This window comes from Solanum dulcamara, chromosome 5, assembly GCF_947179165.1.
Source record: "Solanum dulcamara chromosome 5, daSolDulc1.2, whole genome shotgun sequence".
In the NCBI taxonomy this organism is placed as follows: Eukaryota; Viridiplantae; Streptophyta; class Magnoliopsida; order Solanales; family Solanaceae; genus Solanum; species Solanum dulcamara.
In genome coordinates, this window is record NC_077241.1 from 70,772,182 (window position 1) to 70,780,554 (window position 8,373).

The 8,373-nt window shown below is 31.1% G+C and overlaps 1 pseudogene; it reads right to left on the reverse strand.

The window, feature by feature from the left end:
* Nucleotides 1–413: 413 nt before the first annotated feature.
* On the reverse strand, nt 414–3,005 carry LOC129888450 (uncharacterized; annotated as a pseudogene).
* Nucleotides 3,006–8,373: the final 5,368 nt, after the last annotated feature.

The window sequence follows — 8,373 nt, forward strand, 5'->3', positions numbered from 1 at the left end:
TCATTTTTGGCTGAGTTTATGGGAACTCAGTATTATTTACTGATTATATTCCTGCTTCTCCAAGGTTTTTAATATTTATTTTTTAAGTTGATAAGTTGGGCTGTAGAAATGGTTTTCCCATCGGAATAAGTATTGTGGGTGTCAGTCATGGAGTGTCGGGGTTGTGACAGCCTAATACCTTCCCCTCGGTCAACCGAATTCCTTACCCGATGTTATGTTTTTGCAAACCAAAATAGAGAGTCATTTCCTTTTGATTAGAGATTCAAATAAGGTGACTTGGAACACCATAACTCAATTCCAAGTGGTGACTATGAACAATAATATAAAATAATCCATTTTCAATACCATCACTTAAATTGAAAAAAAACATCGAAAAAAAGGTTTCGATGGGTTTTTCCAATTGAAGTGGCTACTCTGAAAAAAAATAAACTAATCCTTTTTTAATATCGTCACTTAAATTAAAAAAAAACTGTCGAAAAAAGGGGTGTGACAACTCTAAACTTCAATAATGCAACAGTGTGTTTGCCACATGTTCCTCCTCATCTTCCTCATCACTAGACTCATCTATCAAATTTCTTTGTTGGCCATATATTAGATGTTGAATAGATTGAGACTAAGAAGGTCGAGGAGGCAAGCGACATAATCGGGACAAGGAGGAATCCCTCCTGATGCTAGTAATGCATCAAATTGAGCCTTAAGACCCGCATACTCTCTATGTTCCTCCTCTTTTCCCTAGCTTGTGAGGCTTCTACTTGGATAGATAAGTCAGCTATCTTCTGCTCCAACGTCAGATTAGTCTTCCTCAATCCATCATCATGGGAACTACCTATGCCTTCTATCTTAGAATGATATTCACGAAAGGTCTGTTGTGACATATCATAAGTATATTCATATCTACTTAGATAACCAATCGAGTCTACTCACACTCTCTCTGCCTGCTCTTCGCTAAGTAGCATTCCTTGATTATCTTCTGGTTGAGTCTGGCGGAAATCCTCTAAGGCTTGAAGATATTGATTCTGAATTGAAAGGTATAATAATAAGAATATAAATTTAGAAAATAAAATAACTATTATTTTAAATTAGAGACTTACATAGGTTAGTTGAGCTCGTAACTCAACCCAAACATCTGGATCTTCAGAATTTTTCTTCTTCCTTGTGTGTGTAGCCTTGAATGCCTCGACCTGAGTAACCGGCCTCCCCAATTTCTTTTTCTACAAATGAAACTAATTAAGTTATAATCAAGAGTAATTAAATATTAATACCTACAATATATATATATATATATATATATATATATATATATATATATATATATATATAATTTTTTTAAAATGACACATATCAATTTCCTCCTCTCATTTCCTTGACTCTGAGCCCCACTTATGAGTAGAGAACCACCCTTAGTAGATGATTTGGCCTTCTTACCGATCTCGCTCATCTGCTTGAACCTTGTATTCCTCTCCCAATGTCCAAGTAACTTTTCCCAATTCTCGGATAGAATCCACCGAGGCTTCTTATTATTTTTACGAGCTTTCAAGAATAAACTAGCGAGTAGATGAAAGTTTGCACAAATTTGGGTCTCATGTTCTGGACGCGAACCACGCTTTTTCTGCAATGACAAACGAGTATATCCATGTGGGGTAGCATATCCTGATGTAGGAATCATCACTGGCACCTGGTGGGCGGCTGATTATATTCCAATGGTGGATACATATTTGTCAACGGAGGATGCATCTGTGGAGGCACCTAGCTATAAGACTTGATTTGTCTAGAGTAACGATGTATCAGAGTGTCTCCCCCGTCAGTCGTCTACGAATCGTATTCGTCTACGAATCGTATTATCTCTTTTTTTCAGAGGGATTATCAATAGCTTTATTCTTCTCACCACCTGCCATCTAAGTAACAAAAGCATTCAACTCAAAACAAGGTTAGATATTAATGATCCATTACGTTATACTCTCAATGAATCGGATTTGGAACAAACAAATTAATAATCCGACTTATGTCCAGCAACAACTCATACATAGTAAGCCAATACATAGCAATGACCACAACTCACATATAGCCAACTCTACCTTCCAATTTAATTTGATTTCACTAATTGCATCATCAGCACCACAAAAACAGGAAAGAAAAAAATACCATTTTCTCTTCTAACAATAACAGCATAACAACAACAAAAAACACTCGACGCATAAAAAGGGGAAAGAAATAAAAAAAAACTTAAGTAGCACAATAAGCATTTCTCCCCACAAAAAACTTAGTAGCTCAATTAGTTGGTTATCTAAATTTTCAAACTATGAGTGAGAATTCGATTCTCCACCTTATAATCCTCTTTCCCATCGCCAAATGCATTTTTCCCAAATATAAATTAAATGAAACAAATGCATAGCAGCACACAGCTATAATAATTCCACCTTTGGTCATCCAAACTCAATTAACTCTTTAGTTTAAGCAAACACAACAGCATGACAACAACATAAAGCACCAACAACACATGCATACAAATAAAAAACCCAAGTACCATAACAAACCAATTCTCCCAAATTTAAACAAACACTTCCCCTTTCTTCAAGAAAAAAAGAGAGTACATTTTCAGGATCACCACCCTTACCAGGGTGATTCTTCATAGCAGCTTAAAATATAAAATAAAAATAGATATTATGATTTCTAATCAATTACTGAGCCGGGGGTCTTTCAAAAACAGTTTTCCTACCTTGGTAGGAGTCAGGTCTGCGTACACTTTACCTTCTCCAGACCCCACGTTGAGGGATTTCACTGGGTCGTTGTTGTTGTTGATTTCTAATCAATATAATTAAAGTAGAAGAGGGTAGATGAGAAAATAATTTTGTATTTATATCATAGACCAATGACAAATTGAGGAATATAATGATCAAATTACTAATTCTTTAAACTCTTATCTCATTTGTTTGACAGATACATATTGTCATTTTTTAGTTAATCTAATAGTAAAAAAAATTAACATACCAAAAGCAAAGAGGAGGGAGGGGGCAATTGAAGAGGTTATAGTACAAGGAGTGATGCCTTCTTCGTCGCCTATAAATAGAGATGATCTTTCTATGTTTTTATGTACAAAAAATATACGGTACACAAAAGTTAATCAAAAAAGAGAGTTTTTATTAGTTGAAGAGAGGTGTTCTTTTTGTAGAGCTTTGGACTCAACTCTTGTCAAAAGTTTGTTGAATTATACTTTGTGATTAGGTTGTTGTATCTTGGAGAGGACAAGCCAAAGGACTACTGCTGGATCGATGAAAACATTTGCTGCAGTGGGCTTAAATCTCCTTAAAAAGATTAAGATATCCGCACCTCAGCCTGAAGAGATTTTATTTTCTTCATTTTATTTTTTCAATTGTAATTTATAATATTATAATTTCACCAACAGTTGTCCACCTTACTAAATCAAAAAAACATTAATTAATACTTTTTATATATTACTCTTGTAATTAATTTTTTTAAAGTGTTCAGATTTGTTTGTAAAATTTTCAAGTAATTTTTAAAAGGTGAATTGATAAAATTATTTTCTTATTTATGATTTCTTAACATGATTGTAAAAAATAAAAATGACCAATTAATATAGAACACAGAAGAAGTACAATTTAAATAGCACAAGCACTTGTGTGACCAGGAGGTCACAGGTTCAAGCCTTGGAAACAGTCTCTGGCAGAAATGCAAGGTAAGGCTGCGTACAATAGACCCTTGTGGTCGGGCCCTTCCCCGGACCCTGCGCATAGCGGGAGCTTAAGTGCACCGGGCTGCCCTTAAGCACTTGTGTGATACTTACTGACCTTTATATTGTACTGATGATGATGGCGTAAAGTAAAAAACAATTCGGTATAATTTAACTTGTTATAACATATTATTTACCATTTACTTATGTTACTGATCGATGATAATATTAAATAAGTTACCTACAATTATATTGTAATAACTTGAAATTTTTGAATAATTTTTATAATTTCCACATAAAATGATAAATTTTAATCTCTCTTAATAATAGTATATTTTACGTAGTTAGTGTATAAAGCTTAACTCTAATACTAATCTTAACAAATCAAAAATCCAATGGGACATTGAGACTGATAAGTTTCTTTTTCCAGCCAAGAAAAAAAAATATTTTTAAAAATTTTAGAATAGACCTTGGTTTATTCCAATCACTTATATATATATTTTTAAAATAATAACAATAAAACGACGTGTATGATTCATTTTAGTCTCTGAAGAAAAATATCCCAATTTGAAACTCTCTCATGGAATCCAGGACCATCATGACCAGATGGCAAATTTGCAAAGCTAGATTCTAAACTTCAACTCTAATTATTCAATGAAATCCAAATTTATTTTTCTTATAAATTAAATTAATTAGGATCGCTTGAGTAGAGTATATAAAAATAGTATTGAATATAGGGTATTAATAATTTTAAGATTAGTAACGCTACGATTATGATGGAATTATCTTTATTGACTATTTAATTTGACGTATTCAAGGACAATTCTGTATATTCATGTATTAATAACCGTAGTATTGTTAATACCGTAGGTTCTCATAATACTGAATTGGATATATATATATATATATATATATATATATATATATATATATATATATATATATATATATATATATATAAATAGGTGTGGATAATATCTTTATGTAGAAAATATACATGCACAAGTTCACGCAACATATCTAGGGTGTTGTGAAAGTATCTAATATAAAGAAAGAGACTACTCATTTGCGGAGCATCACACATTCTTCATTTTGGGTATTAAAAAAAATATAGCGAAAATAAGATTTGAAGTTTTTGAGTTTGATATTTTAATTTTATTTAATAAGTACTAAGGTTAAATCTAATAATTTATACATACTTAATAATTTTTTAAAAAAAAAAAATTTAAACAAAAATCATTGAATTTGATTGAACTTGTAAATTTTGCCCTAGCTCCGCCAATAAAGGAAAGGGACTGTTCCTCTGGGGAACACCTATGTTTCTTTTCGTCTAGTCAATTCAAGTATTCCAATTAGAAAGAATTATTTAAAAAAGTCTCTCATCAAATTTTACTTTTACAAAGGAAAAATAAAGTCTGAATAAATACCATGCAAATATAAATATTTTAGATATATTTGTTTCGATCAAGATATATATATTATTATTATTGTTATTGTTATTTTGATTTTAATATCTAATGATTCAAGTCGGAATAAATACCATGCAAATATAAATATTTTAGATATCTTTGTTTCAATCAAGATATATATTATTATTATTGTTATTATTTTGGTTTTAACAATATTTGATGATTCAAGTCGGATAATTCCATTAACTCAAATCCACATCATAAGATTCATTAAAAATGAATACTTTTTTCTACTAGAATTTCCTAATTGATGGTGAAGTTAGAAATTTATTTTTAGAAAGAAAAATATTCCTATCATATTTACTAATTAAATTCATTATACTTTAAAATAATTACATAATCTCTCGCTCTTTATCCTTCCCTTTCTCTCGCTCGCTCTCTCCCTCTTTCTCTCGTGCTCTCCCTAATCAAAGGTGAAGTTACAAATTTGTGTTTAGAATGAAAATAATCCTATTATGTTTACTAACTAATCTCATTATACTTTTAAATAATTACATAATCCCTCGCTCTTTATCCTTCCTTTTCTTTGGCTCGCTCTCTCCCTCTTTCTCTCGCGCTCTCCCTCTTTATCGCTCCCCTCATTCTACTCCCCCCTCCCCCCCCCCCTTTATCTCTCTCTCTCTTACGTAATTGATACCGGATAGTCATTGAAGGGCCAATAGCTAAGGCATAACATTAGCCACATGTATCTATGTCCAAATATATATATTCGGAGAACTATATCTTCTTCTTCGTCTTTTTATAAGTATGTATCTATGCACAGATATACTGGATACATCACAAATTTGATATCAGATACATGTATTTGTCAACATATACACTAGATACATTGGATACATCAATGTCCTCTCATAACCAATTTCTAACTATCACATACACTATAGATACTATGCACAGATACACTGGATACATCAATGCATTTATGTTGGATATATAAAACGGATATCGGTTACACTGGATGAAATTGATATATACGAATATACTTAATACATCAGTACATATTTAATATTGGATACATAAATACATGAAATTATAAAAAACAAATACAAAGAAGTAGATGGATGAGGAGGGAGAGAGGCTAGCAAAAGAGGAGAGAGGAGAGACACATTTCTAAGTACAATGTATTTATTAGAGGCAAATGTATGTTGTATCTAAAGGCAATTACAATGTGTCTAGAGAAACTAAGATAAGATACATAATGATTAAAATTATCGGTACATAGAGAAACAGTCTCGCTATCTTCATAAGGTAGTGGTAAGGTCTGCGTACATTCTATACTCTTCAGACTCCACTTATTGGATTTCACTAGTGGATTTCACTGGATATGTTGTTGTTGAGTAATTAACAGTTATATTAATGTGCTTTATGGAAGTTGCTACAAGAAAAAGGTCTAATTAATAAAGACCATTATAGTAGCACCAATTTGACACTATTTTCTCTTTTTTTTCATATTATTTCCTTTCTTTCTTCCTGTCAATAATTGTTGATTGGAAAATTGCATACACCGTCCAATTAAATTGTTTGTCTTGTATTCTATTTATTAGTGATTGATCTATAACATTGTTTACCTTCTTTTATGAAAAGTTTCTTTAAGAAAAGTAACCCATCAAACGTTTAACAAACCAAAAAAAAAGTATTCAAAAATAAAACTCTTATCTCCTATTTTATATTTTGCAATAGCACATCTAAATTCTTTTGTTTGTAAATTGTAATGAACAAAAAAAACGGAAATACGATCGAATTTAAATCTTTTCGTACGTTAGAGGAGTAAATTTGACTTTTTAAAAAAATAATTAATGAGTAGAATTCGTATATATAGTATAGATAGTATGTTCGGTATGGTATGGAGGAAATATTTTTCAATTTATTCGTATTCGATTGATCAAACAATTTACGAAACATTTTTCAAAAATAAGTTTTTTAAAAATAAGAAAAATATTTTTTTAGTAGACATAGGAAAAATAAATTCCACAACTAACATTCTATATTTTGATTTTTATTCTCACCTCAAACACAACTCATCTTCCCCCACCTACCATAGCCCTATCTCCACCATCTCCACCCCCTACCCCCACCGCCATCTTCATACTATTTATCTAGTTTATATACAAATATTTTAACGATGATATATTGGCTTACATATTGAACATTAAAAAAGAAGTAAGAAATCCAGTTATTCACTATTAAAAGATCACTATTTTCCACTGGAAAAAGTTCGGTGACTATTCCCACAGATACTTTGATTGAATAGGTAGAAAAAAATGATAGTATTTTCACACGAAAAAATTAGGAAGTTTTCCAATATTTCAATGAGAATCTATTTTTCATCATGCATTTTCTCAGTGAACTGATTCGATGAAAATGAGTACAAAAATCATAGCAAAATTTCTTGTCGGGTAAGTTTCGATCCGTATGAAAGGCTAAATAATCTAGACTCTATTTCAGAGTTTTATAACACAAATTTTTCATTGATTCACTATTAAAAAAATCTCTATTTTTTATAATATTTTTTCTAAGAAAACATTTTCAGTAAAAAATATTTTCCTCCGAACATATCGAGAAAAAACTGAATCAGTTTCAACAGTATCTCCTTCTGATTTTATATTTTTATACTCTCAAATCTTTTTGTGGCTATGGAAAATGCTTTCCCAAAAATATCTACATTTAATCTGAGGACATTTTTACTAGTACTGGCAAGTAATTAAGTTGCATACGGACAATCTCATTTATAGCCTCTCACGATTCTTTCACTACAATAATTGACATGCATGTCGGATTATTATACGCTTGATTCTTCGTATATTCATTCAATTAATAAATATTATTTTTAAAAATAATTTTTTAAAATATTAACTATTACTAAAATGACAATTTAATAAATCAACTTGATTATTATCCACAGCGGAGGCAGACAGTGTATATAACACATGAGTTCTTTTAAATCAGTTGGATTAGCTCGAATAATTCCAAGTTCTAAGAAATTTCTTAATAATGCGATTGAGAATCTTGAGAACCTAAACAAAAATGGACGGTCCACATAGCCTCGTCTTTTTCACCAAGAGAGGACAAGACCACTAAAATATCAACAGGTGGAAATGTAGGGTCAAATACTTTTCTTGTGGTGTAGGAAATTAAAGATACAGAACGTACCTAAAATTTTATTGGCCAGCTGAAATTTTAAGTACTACTTTCTTCCTTTCAATTTATTTATGTGGT